This window comes from Vidua macroura, chromosome 1, assembly GCF_024509145.1.
Source record: "Vidua macroura isolate BioBank_ID:100142 chromosome 1, ASM2450914v1, whole genome shotgun sequence".
Classification (NCBI taxonomy): domain Eukaryota; kingdom Metazoa; phylum Chordata; class Aves; order Passeriformes; family Viduidae; genus Vidua; species Vidua macroura.
The window spans coordinates 150,148,752-150,172,953 of NC_071571.1; the positions used below are offsets into that span (position 1 = coordinate 150,148,752).

The 24,202-nt window shown below is 42.9% G+C and overlaps 1 long non-coding RNA gene across 1 annotated transcript in view; it reads right to left on the reverse strand.

Moving 5' to 3' along the window:
- LOC128806812 (uncharacterized) overlaps positions 1-24,202 on the reverse strand; it is a 57,761-nt gene that overhangs the window by 25,788 nt on the left and 7,771 nt on the right. Inside the window, exons 2-4 of the long non-coding RNA XR_008436955.1 lie at positions 23,122-23,276; positions 19,272-19,367; positions 19,093-19,174 (exon numbers count right to left, since the gene is read on the reverse strand). This is a non-coding gene — a long non-coding RNA (uncharacterized LOC128806812). The remainder of the gene's footprint in view (positions 1-19,092; positions 19,175-19,271; positions 19,368-23,121; positions 23,277-24,202) is intronic.

Below are 24,202 nucleotides of genomic sequence, written 5' to 3' on the forward strand. Positions count from 1 at the left end.
GGACTTCCTAGAAAGGGAACTGAATGATGGTGCCTTCTGGATGACAGATGATCTCACATATGGAATCCATTTGGCCACAGGCAGAACCACCCATCGAGCAGATTACAATGATCTTCACCTCTGCAGCTCTGCACAGCTCCAGCCACTCTGCTAGGACAGAGCCTTTACACCAAGTACTTAAATATTCATTACCTCCATCCAGCTGATTAAAGAAAAAAGAGCAAACTGGAGATACAAGACTCTAAAGCAACAGCTGACAATATAGGAGATGCTTTGCTTGGTGCATCTGTTGCACAGATTACAGATAAGGAGTTGTCCTGCTGAGCCACAGCTTTTCTAAAAATTCTGTGTTGGAGGACACATTTCCCGTGTGACAGGCTCAAATCCCGCATCTCTTTCAGAGTATGAGGGAGCTGCCTCTGCTCCTTCTGGCACCTTTTTTCAGTGCTTAAAGATGTTGTTTGGGGAGTAACAGTGGAAACCAGAACGGCTGAGAAAGGTGTTAGGTTTCTGCCTGGATACAATTAAGCCACTGTGTATGTGATCGGGGCACTGTATATATGATACAATGTATATACAATCAGGACAGTGTATATACGATAATCTATATATACAATCAGGCACCGTGCCCAGTGGAGATGGGCTTCTCTGTGTTTTCATATATAAATCTCTGGACCTTATTGCTTATCTTATGCTGCCCCTTGTTTTTCTGAGTGAATTTTGTGGGGTTTGTGCAGGTAATACTTGGGGTTTTCCCCCGTTTCAATGGTTATCACCACTGACACCAGTGTTGCAGAGCAGGAAAGCCCAGTGAGTGCTGACTCGTCAGGATTAGGTGTCACCTGTAAGTGGCTGGCAGAGACAAAGCTCAGACCAAACAATCTGCTCAACAATTCACCCTGCGCACAAATGCTGCCCTTGCAGGCTGAACTTCTAATGAACTGCAAATTACACACAAGGTTACTTGCAGCTTATCACTTGCTTCAAGTGCTGAGGATAAAGAAAGGTTGCAAGGAGTTGCTAAAAAACACAGGAAGAGGCAGAAAAAGTGTTCCATTAAAACAAATTAAGGGCGAGGAGAGATTGGTGGTTTCTGGGGTTACACTAAAGGGCTTTGATGAACGGCAGCTCCCAAAGGATGGTATCAATTATCTGCTTCAAGCCTGGACAAACTGGTTGCTGTGCAAGCATCAATGCACAGACTTTCTGACATCATCTTAATTCACGTTAGAGCAGTCATCTATTCCTTCTCACCTTCTCAGCCTCATTCCTCCCCTCCCCTCCCCTCCCCTCCCCTCCCCTCCCCTCCCCTCCCCTCCCCTCTCCTCTCCTCTCCTCTCCTCTCCTCTCCTCTCCTCTCCTCTCCTCTCCTCTCCTCTCCTCTCCTCTCCTCTCCTCTCCTCTCCTCTCCTCTCCTCTCCTCTCCTCTCCTCTCCTCTCCTCTCCTCTCCTCTCCTCTCCTCTCCTCTCCTCTCCTCTCCTCTCCTCTCCTCTCCTCTCCTCTCCTCTCCTCTCCTCTCCTCTCACCAGCACAAACCTTTATTTACACTCTGTTTTTTTGACTCATCTATGACATTTTTCTCTTTTCTGACCTTCCCCTTCCATTATCTCTGAATACTCTCACTCCTTTCAACCATCTTCCTCCTGTCCTCCTCTTTCAGTCATGCTGTTCCTGGAATCCTTCCTCTGTCACAGACAAGATCACAGCTATCCAAGGTATTTTTCCAGCTCTTTGGGTCTTTAAGACTGCATCACCTCAGGGAAATCTGCCATTTGTCAAAAAGGGAGAGGGCAGCAGGTGAAATTTAAGGGTTGTGCTATATAGGACATAAAATCTAGTGGTCAGTCATATTTGGCTCTATTTCTGGCACTTTTCTCCCTCCACCTTCTCAGAGGTCTTGTCCTCTTCATCTCACAATTTCTTCTTTTACAGGGTACTTCCTGCTGGCACTCCCGTATCCTATCAGAAAGAAAAATGTTGAATTTATTCTCCACCTGCTGCCTTGAACCCTCTTCTTTTGATCAGCTCCTTCCCTCATCTCTACTTCCACTGCTTATCTGTAACTGCCCAGCTTTCCTGCATCATCCTTCTTCTTTTATTTCAATTTATTTTCTTTCAATTTTGTTTTATTTTATTTTCAATTTTTCTTTTGGTTTTTTTTTTTTTTTCTTCACCATCACCCCACTTGGTTCTTAATCAGTTTGTTAATGTAGATGGGGGTTTTAGGACCAGATTTCCAGGGGTACCAAAACCAGGACAGCAACAATCTATTTTTTCTTTTTCTGACCATTTGCAGAATAGATGTTCAGTTCACTGTTTCCTCATATTGATTTCCACAGCAGCTATTCAGAGGGTTTATTCTGTGAATTGATTCAACATTAGGGCTGTGTTATTTCCACATAGTTGGAGAAGTAGTGTGATGCTGTTTTCATTCCCTGCATATTCAAGGGCATGAAAGATCAAGCATGAATATCTATCTGATCTTAGCCATTCATCCTGAATGTGGAATGTGCTCCCTATCAATGCCTTTACCTGAAAATAACTTTATAATTTGCAGAGTTATGAACTTAGACATTAAATATAAACACTGACTTTTCCACTGTTATATCTAACATTGATTAAAACTGGAAAGAAATAGTCAGAAGCAGTTAGTTTTCATACCATTCCCTTAACTGTAATTGCCTCTTTCTCTAGCCAGACAATAAATCCACAGCAGAGATGACAGTTTCATGATTTTTAGTCCACAGATACTTCCTCCCATGTATGTAAAAGAATTAATAGAAACTGAGAAAAATCTGTGACTTTCTTGACTAAATGAGGTGGATATGGGCTCCTGTTTGGACCTCTAGTTTTTTACCTCATACATAATAATCTTAACTATCCTAACATATGGACTGGTTACTTAGGGAACAACTGGGAAGCCCATGTTGGGTTGGATAGGTTGAGAGAGCAAAAATCTAAACCAAAGCTTGTGTTTAGTCCCAATGACTGCTTAGTCTGAATGCATTTACCAGAAATACCTCTGTGGAAACCTTGCCCACAGACAGTCTCCAATTCCACTTTGCCTCTGGGTGGCCTCAGGCTGGTGTGCCACCAGGGTGGCCTGACAGCAAATGAGGAGGACAGGCAAGCTTCTCACGCTGGTGCTTTCCTCTACCTCTATTTCCTCCACGATTCTCTTTACGTAGATACTGACATGGTCTACAGCTTCTTCTGAGCTGAACATCCCAAAAGCTTGAATTGTCCTGCCAGTGAAACAGGATGTTCTTATTAACCTCATTCTATCAATGTGGAAGTTAAAGTGACTCACCATGGTCACAGGTATCAAGTACCTCACAGAACAAGGCCATTGATTAAACCAGCAGAAAAACCTTTTGGAAATTCTGGAGTAGAAGGCTCTCCAGAGAGAACAGTAATTATCATGATTAATTAAGGTGGTCGTGTGGCATGGTGCTGTGACTTTGCCAGCTTCACCAGTGAACATCCCTGTGGGAGTGTGCCTGGGTAGAGGGACACCCCAGTGACAGAGTGACGGAGCTCCGGAAGGAGGGGAGGAGCCTGAGGATTATCAGGGAGTCTGAGAGAGAAACATACTGCTGGAATCACACTCTGCCCTCCTTCGGACAAGCCCAGAGGTAGACAGGACAGATGACACAGAGGATTACTTGTCCTTTCTTTGCCTGGCTGAACTGAGTGACTTCAGGGATGGGGAGCAGTGGCACTAAGCCCTGCCTGGCACAGCAGAGGGGTCTCCTCCATGACTGCCCCACCTCCCCAGGTGCCCCAGCAGAACAGGTACAAGGCTCTGCACGTGGAACTGAACAATGCCAAGCGTGATGGTTCCTCTGGGTGGGAGAGGTTGCTGAGGTTAATGTTTTCTCCAGGTCAGAAGTGTTGCCAAGGGTAAGTCACCCTATGCTGTGCATCAAAGCTGCTTCCATAAGGAAATAAAGATGGGTCATTGTCATAGGAGACTCCCTTCTGAGGGGAACAGAAAGGCCCAAATGAGGAGCCTGGTGGACGCAGTCCCTTAGGAGGGACCAGGCAGTGTCTCCTTTGTCCTGAAGAGCAAAGGAGTCCAGGAAGGCTGGACATTCTTCAAGAAGGAAATCTGAAAGGCACAGGAGCAGGCTGTCCCCATGTGCCAAAACACAAGACAGAGTGGGGAAAGATGAGCTTGTCTGGACAGAGACATTTGGCTGGAACTTAGGGGAAAAAAAAAAAAAAAAAAGAGTTTATGACCCTTGGAAGAAGGGGCAGGCAGCTCTGGGGGACCACAAGGACAGTGTGAGGTTATGCAGGGAGAATATGTCTAATTGGGCCAAAGCCCAACTAGAACTTAATCTGGCTACTTCTGTAAAAGACGATAAAAAATGTTTCTATAAATAAATGCAATAACAAAAGGATGCCTAAGAAGAATCTCCATCTTTTATTGGATGCTGAGGGAAACATAAGTGAGAAAGAATGAGGAAAAGGCTGAGAGGTACTTGATGCTTTCTACAAAAAAGCATTGAGGTGCTAGAACATGTCCAGTGAAGGGCAACAGAGGTGGGGAAGGTTCTGGAGTACAAGTCTGATGAGAAGCAGCTGAGACAGCTGGGGGAGCTCAGCTTGGGGAAAAGGAGGCTCACAGAAGACCTTATTGCTCTCTAAAATTACCTGAAAGGACGCTGTAACCAGGTGAGAGTCAGCCTCTTTCCCAAGTAACAAGGGGCAGGACAACAGGTAGTGACCTCAAGTTGCACCATGGAAGATTTAAATTCAATATTAAGAAAAATGTCTTCACCAAGAGGGTTGTCAAGCGTTTGAACGGGCTATCCAAGGGAGTAGTGGAGTCACCATCTCTGGAAGTATTTAAAAGACATGTAGGCATGGCACCTGGGGACATGGTTTGGTGGTGGACTTGGCAATACTGGGTTAATGGTCTTAAGGGTCTTTTTTAACTGAAGTGGTTCTGTGATTAACTCCTATAATGCCTTATAAGCTAAGGATATAGATTCTGGCTGCATAAATCTGTCATTAGAATTTTGTGAAACCTTGGGAAGCCTTGTAAAACCTTGGCCACAATATATCTTCTAGAGCAGGATAAAAGAGGTCCTGGTCCAAGAGGCACCGAGCACACGTAACTCCTAATGAAATCTGTGAATGCTGCAGTTTCTCAGCCTCATGTAGCACAGAGGTCAGGGGGCTGGGAAGATCAGGGGAAAACTGGTAATGGAGCTGAGCAGAGTCAGTCTGGCTCCATCTCACAGTGCAACTGGAGAACATCTATGTGTTTGGTAGCAGACTGTGATACAGTGGCCAGACATATATTCACTGTTCACTTTCTTTTGGGATGGGTTTGAACTGCCTGAGCTCCCTCTGCTGCTTTGTCAGGGCAAACAAGAGACACCCACCTTGGGAATGAGGAATCCAAAGTCAGGTACAGCTGCCATATGGCACAAATGTGCATTGGAACTAAGAAAACTCAGCTCAAAAAGTCTAGGCAGGATATGAACCTGTATTAATTCCAGAGAGGAGCAATCTGACCCACCCTGAAGTTGCTGAGTCAAACTGAAGTCGATGTCCTGGAAAGCACTGCAGAGGCTGAGAGGAGCCTCAGTGCTGAGCAAACCCCTTGCACAAAGCTACCCTGAGATGAGGAGTCTTCAGCATCCCAGTGTTTCCAGGGCAACCAGAGCTGGAATTCAGTTCTGATGAAAGTTCACCAAATCCGAGCTTTTTCAGACATAATATTTTTCACCGGCCAAACTAGCATCTTTGGAAGTTGTTTCTGAACAGTGGATCTAGTGTGCATGGCCATGTCAAGCATCAGCAAGGGCACAATAGGCAGACGTTACACATTTCTGGAAATGAGAGGCAGCTTCTTTGCCCTCAGTACTTTTATTGTTCCTTGGGAACACAGACATCACTGTGCTGTTGGATCCATGGACATTTGGTGGGATTACTTGTTTCTGAGAGTGTTTAGTAATGGAGACATCAGTAGAGGGTTGAAACAAGCCCTGATACCTCTTTTTTCCTGATGGTGTAATATAATTCCCTATATAAAATAGATACCAAAGTATTTGTCTCCCTTCTCGGTTTTGGGGGTTTTTAGTTTTCATTTGTAACTGTGTATGTTCCTGTTATCACATCAAGATTTCTCATGTTCTGGGTTTTCAGCAAATTTGAGTGCTCTCTCATTTGTAGCTATGTCGAGCAAGTCATGCTGTAAATTTGCTATTTCTCATCTCTTTGAATGGCACTTTGCTCTTTTATTATATGAAAGGGAAAACAGGCACTCTTAATCCATGTGTCCCAGACTGTTCATAGTTGGATTTATTACATCTTATCCTTCCTTCCCAAATAAATGGTTCCAATACTTTAGGTTTTTTGTTCATCGCTGTGAGAATGCTGCTTATCCCTGAACTCCCCGATCCCATTATTTATTTTTGAAACAGACTAACAAGCATTGAAGACCATCTTCTGATGACAGCAATCACATACATTGTGTAACTGAATTATATAACCCTTCAACCCATCTTTTATATAGATTCATCTAGGTTTGCTTTTTGGATGTGGCCACACAGCGAATGCAATTCTCAGCTGACCTTTCTGCAGTAATAGCCAAGGACTTTTCCTGAGTCGGTGCTTATCCTAAATTATCGTGGCACAAAGGCACACTGAACTGTGACAGCTCCATGGTATAACTCCCAGCTGTGCAGATGTATGCCACAGCAAGGCTTTTCACAGAGAGGAGTTCTCCCAAAATCTCTGGAATGGACTCCCATGTAGATAAGTCCTAATTTAGGGCCACATTCCAGTCTCTCGAGTCAGTTTGGAAAGAATCACGGAGCTGTGTAAAGGAAAAGGAAATGTACAAGCCATGAATGTTGCTGCGGATAGTGGAGCAGGGAGTGCACAAGGCTGGTGTGACAGGGTGGCTAAACAAAGTAGAAGTGACACAGTGAAAGACCTTGAAACATGCAGCACAAAATAAAATATTTCCCCAAAAGACAGATCACTCAATTAAAAAAGAAAAAAAGCCCAATTTCTAGGCAGAATGAGCTGTAAATCTCTGTGAGAATAGAGACAGCAACGTTGGTCTCAAGTTACAGTGAAGGGCAATAAATCTGCAGGTAATTCTCCAAGCGACCGTTCAGCACAATGATGGACAAAGGTCTGCAGGGCTCTGCAGCCTGGCTTGCAGCTCCTCCTGCTCATAGATTTAGCTTGGAGAATCATACACCAGGTCAGGCTACTGGGATTGCCTTTGGGTACTGCAGGCTGGAGACCACTGCCTCAGCAGGCAAGACCTGTGTACTGAGATACAGGTGATGACAAAGGTATGTGCCCTGCCAGTCCCAACAGACCACATACCAGAAATTTAAGAACTGAAGGCTTCAGCTGAAGCATCTCTGGTGAAACTCAGCGGAGCTTTGACAAGCACTGAAGCCACTTTCACAGCATGCTTAATTATCAGATGTAATTTAAATGGCTGGGGAGCTGCAGTTAGAGGGGGAATCTCAGGCAGACAGTGGGGTGTTATTTCCTTCAGAGCTGCTCAGGACTGAATTTTTCTTAATAATGTTGTTAAACATACCCAGGACTGCTGAAATTTTGTGTTACCATGCTCCTTTGTGCTGCCCTAAGACTGACAGCCAGACAATTCTTTCCTAGCTGGAACCTGTGTGGAAATTCTATTCTTTTGGGAAGATTCAAATAGTGAGCTTGGTCTCTTACCTTGCTGTATACCAGCAATGGTCTCTGTGGTTGGGAAAACCACATGTCTGAGTCCAGAGGTGTTGCTGCAGGCCCCCAGCTAGGTAATAATTAGCATTGACTCCATGATTGCAGAAGGCTAGATCAGTTGCTTTATGATATTATCTTATAGTTCTATTACACTATATTATAGTAGTAAGAGTTCTCACCTACTACTAACTTGAAAACCTGTGACTCTCTCTCCTGAGAGTCCCAACACAGCTGTGGATCCAATTGGTCACTGAATCTAAACACCATCACTAGAATCCAATCAAGCAATCACCTTGGGTAAACAATCTTTAGAACACATTTCACGTGGGCACAACGCATGAAACAGAGATAATAATTGGTTGAATTCTTTTTCCTAACTTTCCCGGGCCAAAACCTGAGAGAATTCTCTCTGTTCTCTCTTCGACTGAACTGAGAGCTTCCACACAGAGGCCAAACCAAAGAGAGAGGAGATGAACTGATGGACTGGAAGGTTTCTTTATGTGATATCTATCACCTTGCTTACTGGGAAGCTCTGGATACAGCAACACTTCCCTCAGCAGCTGCAGTTATCCCGTCCCAGCCCGTATCTCCAGCACAATCTGCTCCTAAAATAGCCTGTTCCTCTGCACAGAAGTAGGAGATCTCATTTTGAAAGCATTTCCTCTGCTGGTAGCCTCCCAGCTTTTACTCATGGTGCTGGTATCCCACACTGCTGCTGTGAATGGGCAGCAACGCCCATGCAGAGGGAGGAAGAGAAGAGATCCAAGGAGAGTAAAAAATCACCTCCCTCCACAGTGCAGGAAGCAGGGAGAGGCCATGTGCCAAAGGGCCCGCACACAAAAGCCAGGGTCTGGTGCTGCCTGGAGAAGGATGGAGGTGGGGACTGGTGGTCAGGCAGGTGCCTCAACACAGTCCATACAGGATGCTCCTGCAGTCATGTGGCAGTTCACAACCAGAAGCATCAAGTGCTGCATCTTGTCCAAAAGCCATGTGAGAGGTGATGCAGGAGGCTACCAGCAGGAAATGTTCATGGTGGGCAGAAAGAAACACATTTTCACCAGGAATGAGCCCCCATGCTTTCAGCAATAGCTCAGGTAGGAGACTGCCATCTCAGCTGCAATGTAAAGGACAGCCATGCTCAGAATCTCCCAGGACCTGACCTCTTGTCCTGATCCAGTGTCTTCTCAGGAACTCTTACTTAAATCCTTACTTTCAGTTACCTTACTCAAACCCTTTGGTCCAGAGTAATTCATCCTTGACCAGCCCATTTCCCTCACCTCGTATTTTCAGTCCACTATAAAATTTAAGCAATTTAAAGCTATTACATGCTTGCCATCTCTCCAAAGTGCAAAACTATCTATCTATCTATCTATCTATCTATCTATCATCTATCTAACTCTCTCTGAAGGTTCTCATATGTGTGAACACAGTGTTTCTGATTTCAGCCCTGTATTTCAGGAGCAAGTTCGCCAGCACTGCACAGGACTCTGGTAAATGCATCTCAAACAGGATTAATCTCAAGCCCCTAAAAAGCACATGTACACAAATTAATATTCATTACTAAATTAATATTCATGTTCTGCCTCTGTGATGATTTATCTTCATAGACCTGAGTTTGGCACTCTCTGCTTCCTTCACGCTGGGATCCGTTCCTTTCTCCCCACCTGATTAATGTGTTGATATGAGGCTTCAGGTAAATGGCCAAACTTTAATTTATCTGTCCTTTAAACCAATTGTTCCTCCACAACTACAATTCTGTCTTTGTTATGAAAGTCTTGTGGTTTTCTGTGCTCTTGGGACTGGCTAGGCATTGTCTCCATATACCATAACAACGAAGAACTTCCTTCTGACTCTGAACTCTCATGTCCTGGTCCAGCAGGAGCTCATCTTTTCCCTTCCCATCTACCTGCATGGCATGTGATAGACAGTGATGGATTATTCATGGGAAAGACAGTATGAAATTTTGAGCTGGCCTTTTTTCTCACTTTCTCTGCTAAAATGATAATTTGAAATATTTGAATAAAACCCAACCTATTTCCCCAGAGGGTTTCTTTTTTTTTTTTTTTGTAGCATAAATCACTTTGTAGTAAAGTGTGTTTTTTGAAGCTAAGGTAAAGTTTTGCCAAGCTGTTTAAATGCAATCCAGCTGTCAGAAAACAAACTTCTCCCTTTTATAAAAATACCAAATCCACCACCTCCTTTCCTCTTTCACCGTCCCGCTCTGGGCAACATCTGGAAACAGTCTAATTAGTGGTCCTGAACATAACACAGCAAAATCCTTTCTTGGCAGAGTGCTAGAGCTGGACCATAAACCAAAGCCCTTATGATCTCCTTATTGTAGCCAGATCCTTGCTCATCCACAGATCCTGCTGCCTGGGCAGGATGATCCTGCCTGAGACAGCTGCCCAGCAGCCTCCTGCTCCCTGTAAAACGTGGGCAGCCTCAGCAGTGAGGTAGCAGCTCCTGCTGGTACAGGAGGGACATGAAGAATTGTTTAGGAAGTGGTGGGGCTTTCTCATCACACCAGAGCCTTCTGCATACCAGGTGAAATCCCACCAGGGGTGAGAGGGTGATTTCCTTCCTGACAAAATATCCTGCTCCAGCTGCAGCAGGGCAGCATGAGTGGTGAGAGGTGGTCACATCTGGCATTTGTGCATCTGTGGTTTGGCTTGGCTCACAACCTGCAAAAGGGATATTTCCCTCCAGTTTTCTTTCTCTATTGTACCTTGGATAAGAATTTCACAGCAAGGACTTTGTTGCAGGCGCCCACAGCAGGAAGATGTTTTAGTGATACAAAAATAGATGGATGCAAAAAGAATTCCTTTGGCTCCTTGAAGATTCCCTGCATTAGAGGTTGACATGGGTTTGAAGTGAATTTTCCAGAACAGAAGTGATTAGTGCAGAAATCATGGAAAACAATTCAAGAGCTCCTAGTTGAAGGGAATATCCAGCAACTCTGGCTTTCAAAATGTAAATAGGAAACAGCCACAAAATCTTATCTGTACTTTGCAGCTAATGAAAACACTAGTCTCTCCTGGGAGCCAAGTCTTTGCTCTAATTTTAATGCATTTTCTTAGGCTTTCCTTAGCTGTGACTAATTTGTGCTGTCAGGTGTGCCTTTTTTGAAGTTAAAAAGCATATCTGAAGTGCTACAACCTCTAGCTAGAATATTTAAATTAGTGAGTATCCACATCTCAGAGCCTGTCAAGTGAGGGGATGGTACTCAGCTGCCCTCGTGCTCTGCTGAGCCATGGGTGCAAGCAACCTCTGCTCCCACGGGAACCTGTAGGGAATTCTTCCCAGGTGAAGTGCTGTGCTGGCCCCTGGCATTATGTGGGCTGTGCACAAACAGCATTTGGACTGTCAAGCACAGAACATTCCAAAGCTAGATCTCAGCAACCTCCTAGAATGTGTCTAAATAGCTATAATTGTGTATATTTAGTTATAACTTCATTATAATATATAACTTTAAAGACATCACCCATCTGCTTTCTCTGGCTGTGTTCATGTCACAGATTAAACCTGGCCCTGTTGATCATACCATAAAACCTCTATCCCCAGGCCACAGAACCTTTTAGTCAAGGGTCAGAGGCTTTAGGAGACCCTGGGGTTAGAACTTTGTGGAGTGGGGTGGGCTGGAATGGCACTGAACTCTTCCTGATTGCTGTTCAGCTGCTGCTTCCTCTGGTTCAGCTGAACCCTGTGCTCAGCTCTGCTCAGTGATCCAGGGGACAGAGAAGAGAGGGCTGGAGGAACCCAGAAGCAGGCACCAGCTCCAGCTGGGCAGCTCACTCTGCATGGCAGGTGTAATATATAGCATGGACATACCTTATGGTGTCAGAGACAGATGGAATAACAGGGCACCCTGAGTTCAGGAGAGTAATTCAGGCCACCTACTACCCACAACTACCAGGCCATGGGGGCCAGGATCTGCCAAGGCTGTGTAGGAAGTCTCTGAACTGTTTTTAGAAGTAAAGATAGTGTAATAATGTAGTAAAATGTTTAAGTGCATTTCTTTCTGTGTGTAGTTTGGGATTCACATGGCTGTTCCCACCAGTGGGCCTATAAACACCAAAGGAACTGTGGTCTGTTACTCCAATAAAACCAAGGAGAGTTTCAGTTGAGGTGTTCTGTGCCACCTAATGCTGTACATTCAGAAATGGGAGGGTAGGCAGGGATTTGGACAAGGGCCAGAGATGAGATTGCACATGATTAACACTTAATGTCAGGCATGTGACTTGCTGCCTACAAGGCGAGGAGTTGTTTGCACATAACTGTGTCTGCATTGTCCCTGCAGCTGAGCAGAAACAAATGATTGTGCACTTGTCTGCAGACATTTAACTCTGCAGAGTAGGGAGGCTTGTTCCACCAGAGCTGGATCTGCAACAGCCAGTATTAACTCCTGCAAAAGCACAAAATGTGTGGATGTGTGGATGATGACACAATCAGTATCATGACAGTGAATGTTTTTCTACTGGGAATGCAGCCAAAGGAGGCTTTTGTGTGTCTCTGCAAAGTTGTCAGCCCTTCTCTCCATGCCCACTCAACAGAACTTATTTTCTCTAAACAGGGAAATAAAAAGCAGATTTTGCAAATTTACCTATCTATCCTTGCTTTTTGACATGAAGATCAGATAAAGACATAGGTGCTTCCCAAGTACAACAACAGCATATTCAAGCTGAGCAAAAAATCCATTCAGTGCTGGATTCCAGAGGAAAAGGTTTGGATATTCTGTGCTGCCTAGAAAGAAGCCCGCACAGAGAGTGAAACAGTTCTTATTTTGTACCATCAGAGCATTTTCATTCTGTCCAATGACAGCTGTATCTTCCTGTCTTTCTCCAATGCTGGCTGGAGCTAAATTCCTTATTTTCTGATTGATTTTCTGTGGAGACTTGCAGAACCATGGCACCTGATGGATTTTCCCATCCTTCCTCTTCTTGCTAATAATATTTACATCTGTTTTCAGTCAAATAAGATAAAAGGGCAAAATGCTGAACAGAAGTTCATGCCACCTTTGTGATACAGGCAGAAAAAACAGGGTAGAAAAACAAAGCACCTGTGAGCATAGCTAGTAAAGTAAAGGCTGCAAACTCATGCATCATTAGCGAATCCAGGTGGGAGGGATATCTTGTAGGTGCTGCTGTTACAGGAAAACCTTCACTTGGTGATTTTGCTTGGAAGTCAGTCATCCAGAGCACAAATCTTCAGGAAACCAGGATTCAGTGGTGCAGGTGCTCAAAAATTACTAGTGCAGGTGCAGGTACATTACAGGTTTTGCAGGTTGCTATGAAGATTTCTCTTTGTAGCTGGTTTAGCAAAACTTGGTGCACAGCTACGTCACTGCTTCCTTTTAGAAAAGGCCATCATTCCACACTCTATGCTGCAAATGCAGTCTGATCTTTGAAATAATTCATGTACTATTTAGCAAAACATCCAAATTTACCCCTCTAATCCGAGGTTTGCAAAGCACATAGATTCAAACCCACATCCAAACAGCACACAGTGGTCACTCTCTTCCACACCCTTCACTAAAGATGCCTTCAGTGCTGCTGCTTCTCATACCTGTGATAGTAGCAAGTGGTGTTTGGCTCATACCTGTTGAACTCTAAACCTCATGGGACCAAATTTCATCTGTAGGTTATTCAGGTGTTCATTGAGTGCTGCTTCTTTATGTGAGGACTGTACAGCTCTGCAATCCTGTTGCATCACACAGAAATTAAATATCTCTTGAAGTGTCAATAAATTAATCTTCCCTGGTCACATTTGTACTAGTATGGGAAATACGGGTTTCAGCTTCCAGGGTGGCCAGTGTAGCTGAGGCTGTGGAAGTTGCTGTGATAAATCATGCCCATAATATCTAAAAATTTGTATATTATTGACTTCCTTAGATAGCAAAATATCCAACAAAACTTTTGGCTTCTAAATAATTTTCTGAGACTTTGAATTCTGTATCTGCTTGTGAATTGTCCTGCAGATTTGTGTGAGTGTAAATTGGTCACACTGGACAGAACTTGATTGAGGAAAGCGGCAGAGATCAGGATTTTTTCATTAAGCATCTCATATTTTCAAGCCTGTTTGGTAACCAGGCAGTGGATAGAGAGATTCCAGTCATTCTGCAAGTGCCCTGGTATACTTTTCAAAAGTCATTTGGGATATCTGAGCTTTGAAATGGTGAATATCACTGGAGTGCAAAATCCCCCAAGGGGGAACATTCCAAGATTTGCAAGAACAGGTATTGAAAACAATCAAATGCCCAACATCATCAGGTTTTCAGGCAAACAGAAGGAAAAACCTGCATATAAACCCACAGCAATTAACAATCCCAGCCAAGCCATGTTTGCCACCACTCCAGAGTGTTGTGAAAAGAGGACGGGTGAAAATTAAACTGGCTCTTTAGCTGAAGTGACATACTGAAAAGAGTTATAGCTACAAACCCCTCCAGAACCAGAAATGCCAACAACCCTCTTTAAAAATATTGCCTGAAGTTTTTGTGTAAGATTCAGTAGAACCACTTCCCCTCCCTCCAGCTCTGCCACTACTGGCTGTCTGTGCTGCATGTGATGGGATTGCACTGGGACAGTGAGGAAAGCCAGACTGGAAGTAGAGCATAAGCTCTAGACTCGGGTCAGGCTGAGACATGTTGAGCCTTCCTGGGCAGTCCCAAACATAAGGATGAATGAGGTGTAGGTGATTACAGTGTCTGGCAGCCCTGGATGGTGTTAGATCTTAACTGGTTGGGCTCAGTGATCTTCGAGATCTTTTCCAATCTAAATGGTTCTCTGACTCTATGATTCTATTCCCCCGACCTAAATGATAAAATTTGCCAGATCCGTTACAGGCAGGAGATGGTCTGAATACGGCTCCTAGTGGTTAAAGACACCCATGACACGTTTTACATGAGCTTGGCTCATATTTATGAGCTCTTGGGAAATTGGATGAGTAACTTTTCCCTTTCCCTAGAATTACCCATTTTTATATTCCTTCTCTCTTTTTTTTTTTTTTTTTTTTTTTTTTTTTTTTTTTTTTAATTTGACTTTCATCCTTACTAGAATGCCTGGACTTCCTCTGTAATGAGAAGGATGACAGCTGTGAGAAAAAGGATGCAAACACAGAAAGATGAATAGTGCCCTGATTCCCAGCTTTCACAGGATATTTTAAGCAACTCGTTTTGCCTTTCCCTATCTGTCTTCCCCATTTGTTCACTGCTGAGCATGTTGCATTTTGGAATTTCTGTCATAGAAAATGATCCCATTGTGACTGAAGCAATAAAAATCTGAAATGAAAAGCTAATCCTGCCCCAAATTGCTTTTGAGGTGTAAGACATGAAACAACAGATGGGTACAGTCACAGAGGGGAATTTAAGGCAACGGTGAAGCAATCCCGATGAGTGTGATAGGCATCCAGCTCAGGGTATGAGCTGTTGCCAAGGCTTCTCTATTGTTGCAAAAGAAATTTTAATGAAGGATTTGAGAAAAGCTAATGAGAGAGCTCTGTAAATATTTTTGTAAGCCCAAAGCATGAGAGAAAGTGTGAAATTGATTGTTTGAACATCTAACAGTAACTAATTTGTGTAGTAAGTATGATACCCATGAATTTGTAATGGAGGTTATGAAGGTTAATTCATGACCATGTCTAAGTTGTTTAAATATCATTGAAGAGTATTGTTAAATTAATCAGGCCAGGGAAAACTCTTCGAATCATTTTTTAAAAAGGCAGCATGATTTTAGCCAGGCAATGAGTGCAGAAATTGGAAGCTGCTAGGCCATAGCCTTTTGATATCAGCAAAGGAAATCATTAAGATGAAAATTGCCAAAGGGATTTTTTAGCAATTGCAGCCTCTGCTGTATCAGATTGGATTTTATTTTCATTTTCAGTGTCTAAAATACTGGTGGCTGCTCTGACTTCAGTACAGTATGTGTTGATTTCAAGAAATAAAAGACATCTCACTGGGGGTGACAAGAACTATTTATGTGTGTTGGCATGGAAGAACAAAAATACACCGCAAGACTTAGAGCCAGCACTTTCCTGTCAATACAGTAAGCCCATCTCAGCACAAGTGAGGAACTGTAATGAAGGAAGCATCATAACTAAACCCACATAAAATTTGGGTTTGAAGCTATTATTTGGAACAGAAAATAACTGTCAAAGAACTCAGACTTTTAATCTCATAAAACTCCTCAGAGGCAATTCCTGACATGGCCCACTGACCCTGAACACTCTTCATCTGCTGCAGTGAAGACAACTGGGAGAACCTCTCTGAAAAAGGCTTTGTATGAAGTTACAGTTATTTGTGACATGTAACTGCATCTTGAATACATTTCCCAGAAAACAGACCCTCCAGGTTTTGTATCTTTTTGAATTACTGCAAAGATTTATCTACTACTATTTCTTAAACTTAGGAGATTTTCTCTGTCCTAGTTTAAAGAGTTGTTGTCAAATCTTATGTCTTTCAAAAAGCCTTTAGAAAAAGTCTTTCTAATGTGATTTGTGCAAGATAATTCAGGACTGAGCAAATGTGACCCCTCCGTGCCCTATTCCTGCCTAGACAGAAGCAGTTGCCTGCAGCTGTGTCCATCTTGCTCTCAAAGGATTGTTAAAGTGCCACTTGACACACTAAATGTATTTGAGTGAATATTTTCTGTCATTAGCAATTGAAATGACTCCTGCCTTCTCCTCATGACCTTCGGAGCTGGAGCCCATAGAGGAACAGCATTCTTCCTCTTCCAGACAATTATGTGTCTGATCACCCTACACCAAAAGGGAAGTTTATGACATGGGAAGTATTTCCCTGTCCTTGAAGGGAGGTGGTGGGTTAGATGATCTGTGTAGGCTGATGTTAAATTAATTTAACAAGTCCTGAGCTCTGGTTTCAGGCAAGCTCAGACAGGAGCTCACTCTGTGGCTGTGGACACATATGCTGGTGTATTTTATCAAGTTAATTTTTTTAAAAGTCTCTGTGAAACCTGAAACAGGATTGCTGAGTCTCAGTGAAAATCAAATAGGCAGTTTTCCAGGGGTATCTGAGACTAGGTCTACCAAGAGTTAAGTGGCCGTAGCAAAAAGACCTGGGATTTTCTCAGCTGGAAGGCACTGCACATAAAAAGGAAGATAAAAGGAGTACTTTGTGGTGGGGGAAACCCGAGAGCTCAGTTATAGCAAACAGTTCTTTCCAAGTAGATCGTTCGGAGAAAACAGGGCTTTGATTTCACACACTGGCAGGAATGAATAATTGTAGCTTTTTCTCCTCTGTTATCAGCAGCAGAAGAGAAGGGATGGGAAGTCCACAGTTCAACTGCACTTTATCTGATTTCTGTTTTTTAGAGAGAGGGTAAATCTTTTCCCCTGAAGTTTCCTCAGAGATGTCCTCAGCTGCCAAGAGGCCACATGGCTGTACATGTCCAATTTATATTGGCTGAATCCACAGTCACAGAGGCAGCCTTTCTGAAAATTTCTATTAAGCTACTTCAAACTCAATATATAAAAACACAGTCAAAACCAGCAGGTACTTTTGAAATTCCTTGCCTCCATTTAGGATGTGCTTACACTCCAAAGAAAGAATAGAAGAAGAAAGTACACTCTTCATCTGTGCCTGAAAGATCTCCTTGTTTATTAAATTTGAAGAGCACTAGCTGAATAAAATATAACAGAGCTAATTACCTCTGTACATCTAGTTCAGCCTTTTACCTGCCCTGTTCACAGTGTTTCTTTGATTTGAACAGATGGAGTAAGGTAAATAAGCTGGATAAAAGAAATCCTGTGGAGCTACTGTATGTTTTATCTGCACAGATGTGAAACAAAGAAGAAGGCAGCTCAAGTTGTGGCCAGGCATGATGGCAACCAACACTGCCTGACAGAGGAGAAAGCTGCACACTGATTTTTCCCTTGTGATATTACAGACATGAGATATGGTGAAGAGAGGTGCAGATAGGATTATTTTATTTCTAAACAAGAGGAACTGAATAACAGCATTACTGTGCATCATACAGAAAGTGCTGCTGGTACTACTCAACACAAGTGGGCTGTCAGGGAAGGAAAATCCAGTTTGTTAGTTTTTGTTCATCTGAACTATAAACTTTGAGCTAACCTCTCAAGCAGAGTCATTTGCCAGTCTTAGTAATTGTTAGCAGTCAAAACAAAAAGGTGCAAAAACCCTCCATAATCATCTGCTTAGTCATTCCAATGGCAGACTAGGCACTGAATGCCAGATGACTTTTAGGGTGGGATTTTTTCGTCATCAGTTGTAACTGGAAAGATGCAGCTATGTGAATGTTTCTTGAGAAACTAGTAATTTTTCCATATGTACGTATTATTTATTCTTGCATCTCTGTACCCTTATTAGAACAACTAATCTGAGATTTATCACAATAATCTTTAGGTACCATCTGAAGTATCCAAGCTGAAATCCAGGCTAAGATCCTTCTGTTCTCAGTGGTCTTATCTCAATGTCAGTTTGAATGCTGGTCTAAGTTGCTCCACAGTTGTTACAAGCAGGAAGTACACTTTCAAAACTTAGCACTCATCTTTATATCCTGCTGCGTGTAAGCAGTATCTACAGCCCTGAAGCATGACAGGCTGGACAGAACACTTGCTTTGGCCTGCTAACATATGCTAACATCAAAAGCTACTTGACAGTGAAGCTCAGAAATTCAAATGCTGTGGAATACCCTTACCTGTCACCAGCTTTTGCGTAGTTGGTTACTAGTGGGTAGTCTTGAAAGTATTACCTGGTTACAGAGTAGCAACCGTTTTCTTTGCCACAGTGGCCCACACTACCAGTCAAAAGTGGACCTTTGTTTACAGTTCCATGATTTGCATCCAGGATATTTGCACCCCCTCACAAAGGCAGGCTCCTTCCAGGAAGAGCATGCATACTTACAATGTGCCACAAACAGCTGTCATATCTGTCATATAAATGCATCAATAGCATAGAGAATTTCCCCTTTCTTTCCCAGGAGAATCATTATCACAGAATCACAGAAGAGTTTGGCTTGAAAGGGATTGTAAAGATCATCTCGTTCCAACCCCTGCCATGGACAGGGACACCTTCCACTAGACCAGGTTCCTCAGAGCTCCGTCCAACGTGACCTTGAACACTTCCAGGGATGGGGCATCCACAGCTTCTCTGGGCAACCTGTGCCAGTGCCTCACCACCCTGACAGTAAAGAATTTCTTCCTAATATCTAATTGCAAACCTCCTCTGACATTCTTCACTTGGCATTGCTAATTCCTTAGCTGTCATTGGGCCTGTAACTGTTCTGCAGCTGCTGAGGTTTAGGAGCTTTGTTTCTGTTTGATCTGCAAGAATCTAGTTTGAAACATTTAAAGCAGCACATGCAAGAAAAATGCTGCACAGTACTCACCAGTAAATGTGTGCAGCCTTTTTCCAGGCTTGTACTTTCCTTATTCCTTTCAGTATTACCAGAAGTAATTTTTTTCCTGCTTCTGGAAAAAAAGTGGACACCAGTGGGAGCAGAGGATTAAAAATTAAAACGAAAATAGCTGCAGTGGAGGAAGGCAGATAGCAATGACTCCTGCTAACCTTTGGATGTGAAACCAATCAGTCCTTCAGTCTGCAGTAACTCTGGTTTGCCAGCCTTTAGTACTGTGTTGTTACGGGGTTCTTGTTTTTCTTAACCTGTTGAGAAATCATCTGTGTTACACGTATCAAGCTTGTATTTTTTACCCAAAAAAATAGCAATGCAAGTAAAGAACTTAAACTGACAATTGAAATAATTTGAATTGACAACTGAAAGTTTTATTGTTTCAGTCTCTGCAGTGATGGATTTGACCTTGGCTGGCTGACAAACACCACCCAGTTGCTCTCCCTCTCCCTCCTCAACAGGATGGGGTCAGGAATGAGATGGAAAAGCTCACAGGTCAAGATAAAGACAGACAGATCCCTTATCAGTTACCATCATGGGCAAAACAGACTGGAGGAAATTATTTTAATATATTGCCAACTAAAGATAAAGCAGGATAGTGAGAAGACACTCCCTCCTATTTCCTAGGCTCAACTTCAGTTCTTTCTTCTGAACTCTTCTACACCCCCACCTCTCTCTCTTCAAAGCAGGGGGATGCAGAATAGGGGTTGTGGTCAGCCCACAGCACTTCCTCTCTGCTGCTCCTTCCTCCTCACACTCTTCCCCTGCTGCAGTGTGGAGTCCCTTTAACAGGAAAGAATCCTTCGTGTACTTCTCCAGGGTGGGGCCTTGCCATGGGCTGTAGCTCTTCAAGAACTGCTCCAGGGTGTGTCGTTTTCATGGGATACAGACCTTAAGGAACAGACTGTTCCAACACAGGTCCCCCATGGGCCACAGGTCCTGCCAGAAAACTGCTCATGAATGGGCTCCTCTCCACAGGCTGCAGAGTTCTCTGGTGTGGATTCTTCACAGGCTGCAGCTTCCTTCAGGGTATATCCACCTGCTCCAGAGGGGTCTTCCATGGGCTCCAGGGAGACAACCTGCACAGTCTTCTCCATGAGCTACAAGGGAATCTACCTGGAACACCTCCTCCCCTCCTTCACTGAACTTGCTGTCTACAGCATTGTTTCTGTCACATTTTTCTCACTCCTCTCAGCTGCTGTGCAGATTTTTTGTCCTTTCTAAACTGCTTTCCCAGAGGTGCCATCAGTGTAGCTGATTGTCCCATTTGTGTTCTGTGGTGGGTCCATTTTGGAATTGGTTGGAGCTGGCTCTGACACAGGGGAGTCCTTGGCCTCTTCTCACAGACACCACCCCTGCAGCTCCTCCACTGACAACACCTGGACATGGTCACTCAATACAGCATCTCCTATAAAATGTAGGATCAAAGAAAAACTCAAGTTGGAGGGGAACTCTGGAGGTGTCTAGCTCAATCCCCCTGCTTGAAGCAAGGCTAACAGGGAAATTAGGCAGGGTGCTCAGAAATGGGAATTTCACCTCTCTTTATCAATTAGAAGGAATTAAAACTGGATGTGTAGGTGATTTGCAGGAGGGGAGACCAGAGACTAATTTGCAATTCAGACTTAACCATTACTGAGGGTAGCTGAATGCCACGAAATTGTAAATGTGAAGAGAAATCAGTATTGGCATGCCCACAGTTTGCAGTGAGATGTGTTCATATGACAGCAGTCATGTTACAGCTACCTCTAACTGCTTCTATTCTGCCTCGGGGCAGAATATGCAATGAGGGTGAGGAAAGATAGAGAGAAAATGTTCCCTAGGGGAAAGACTTCGAGTTCATACTGTTTAACAAAATCTGGATCCTGATGGCTTTAGGCACCACTGGAGTACAAGTTCTAATGACTTCTGTAGGAACCACTGAGAGTTCCATTTCCAAAGGTAAGGGTCAGGCAGTCTGTAAACACTGTAAACTCCATACAACTGAAAAACCTGATGACCTCAGCCTCCATCCCGACCCTTTGCTTTCACAGAAACCTTGCATGTTCCCCTGTGGCAAATCAGAAAAGGTCTTGTACATGACAAAGGACAAAATGATTCACTGGGCATTTCCATTATGCTTTTCAGTGGTGCTTTAGCCACCGGGTGAAAACAACCCTAACGAATGTTGAGCACTGAAACCAGAGGATACGTAAAAAAACCCTATTTTTCTAGTGTGCATAGTTCAGGGTTACTGTGATCACAGGCAATTTGACCCCTGTCATCCTAGGGAGTGAGAACAGATGCCTGGCTGAGACTAAGCACTCTCTGGCACAGAAAACAGGATGAATGAGATGACCTGAGCTAGAAACCTCATGGGACAGCTGTGAAGAGCTGGGCATGCTCTTTCTACCTTGAACAGAATGGGAAAGCAGAAGTCAGTATCTGTTGCTTATGCACTGGCAACCTTTGAATCTTCATCTCATTCACTTTCTCCTTTTCCTTGGTGGCATCTGGAGAGGTAAGCACACCACGTCAGAGCTCTGCTGTTGACTAGAGAGGTAGCCATGGATGTTGTGTTATCATAGAGTGGGAATGTGTTGGAGTTGGCTTTGCTGTCTGAAATGAGACAGGTAGTGAAAGATAATAAAATGTCTGATGATGTAAGTGAGATGCAGTTAAAATTAATATGAAAGCAAGGCCACAGACTTTGCATATTTATGCAATCACTTGTCTGGAGGATGTGGCAGTTATATTTAAATTCTGATATTTATTTTAACTAAGCAGAACTGAACGCCATCTGTACTCAGAGAATAAAGACAAAACAAGCCCATGTTGCTTGGCTGTGGGCTCTGTAGCTCTTCTGTGCCATGGGGCTGTGGGGCACTGAGCATCAGTGGTGTTATAAGCCCATGGGGTATATAGGTGCTAGGAAAAATAAATTCAGTAGTTGGCTTAGTGCTGAATTACAAATTCTACTAGTGCCAAGGCTTTAATGCTGTTTATATTTAAGGCTTGCTTTTTGGCTGTGCTGAAAAACAGAAGGCTTGGCTGTTGTCATTTGACAAAAATTAGAAAGGTCCAGATCACTTGGAAACTCGAGGGTTGCAGTCTCACAAACAAAATTTGCTGCTTTTTAAAGACGTTAATATTGAAATAAATGCAGCCTTTATAGCATATTGTAACTCTATACTGCAGCACAGTGCCTTGTAGCACTTTTCTTGGTACTGCTTTAATAATAAAGTCTTTGATTCCTTCCTGATTGGTCTTGTTACAGTTACTCTATAAAGACTTCCATATTGAGATTCAGGTTTTGCTCCACAAGACACTGAATGTTTCTGGACAGTGCATAAATAAATTACCTTCTTTCCTTTGAAATCTTTATCATAATTGCATGATTTGCAGGGGTAATCGTGCATGTCATTATGAAGAGGTGATCGTATCTTGTTCAAGTCAGTCAGCTCTCTACTGGTGCTGCAATATATTGGCAGCAAATCTCTGTAAGAAAGCTTCCATGAAAAATCTTGTTAAATGTGGGAGAAAACCCAGAGAAATATGAATTAAAGAAGAGGCTTTTCAGAAAAATCTGTTTGTAGATTCATTTATGAACTCCACTAATGTACTTTCTCAATTAGACAATGCTGCTTTTTTGTAATTATAGCCACAGAAAGACAGAGAAAGGCACCAGAAATTTTGTTGAACCAGCTTTTATGAGCAGCATGTACTGTGGTCATCAAAGACACATGGATTCTATCAGTGTATGATTGGCTTTTTGACCTATGAGCAACTTGCAGTGCCTGAGGAAAGATCTGAAAGGAATGCCTCACACGGCTGTGCCAAACTGCACATTCCTAACATGCTCTAAAAATCACCTCTCCTTTGGTGCAACAGGGACAATGCAGACTGATGTATTTCACACTTTATATTCATGTCCCTTCCAGCCATGTTCGGTGAAGGGGCCAAACGGGGCAATCTGCTGAAAGACGTAAACCAGCTTTCCTTTAAAACAATGGAGAACTTCAACAGAGATACCAGAAAGCAGTTGGTTATTGTTGTGCTGTTTCCGCAGCCTTGGACCGGTGCCCTGCTCTGCAGGATGACTGAGCTCCACTCGGAGAAACGCCTCCCGCCCTCAGGCATTTCCAGTCTCAGGTTGCAATGCGATAATGACTTGTGTGGGATTGATCCTGAGGAATAAAAATAAAAAAAAAAAAAAAAAAAAAAAAGAAAAAGAGCTGAACGCTTAATTATGGGAAAGATGCAGCAAGTGAACTTGCCAATACAAAAAATGTAGTCGAGAACAGAACGAATAAGAAAACATTGTTGTTTATGCCTTCACTCTGCACAATGTGAAAACTCTAAACAATATGTTTTTTTAGACAGGACATAAAAGTAATTGCCATTCTCCGTAAAAGTACAAATAAATTTATTTCTAACTCTAGCTTTAGTTTTCATACAAACTTACTTAATACAAACTATAATTCTATATGTTTTTATATTACATCACTTTTACTCTCAGTAGGTGAACAGCATTGGTGACAATAATACAGGAGCTATGAGCAGTGTTTTCTGAGTCACTGCTTCTCTTAGGAGGAAGCTTTCCCAAATCATATGACAAACTTCTTTTCCACTCCAGTAACTGTCTTTGCCCTCACAACAACTCTTAATAAAATAAAAGAACTCTGTTTTTTTTTTTTTTTCCACAGTCACCATGAACACTCCGGTAACATATTATAACTTGGCAGGTAAACAAGCTGGGCTCCTGGTGCTGTGTGTGCTCTGCAAACACAGAAAACTAAGAGCCACCCTTCAGGAAAATCATCCCGCAATAGGAAGGCCAGATGTCATTAATGGTTTGCTCTTTCTGACATTTGAAAATTGGACATTAGGGTAATCTTTGTGGAATATGAACCCACTTTTATAATTTTCAGTCATTTCTATTTATGTCAGTTTATGTTACTTCCTCATGTAAAATGTTATATTTTGGTGGGTTTCTCTTATAGATTACAGGTCAATCAACTCTGAAAAATTTTCCAAACAACAAAGAACAATAAATTAAAACAAGGAAAACAACACTAGATTCAACTGTGCCAGAAAATGAAACATAAATTGC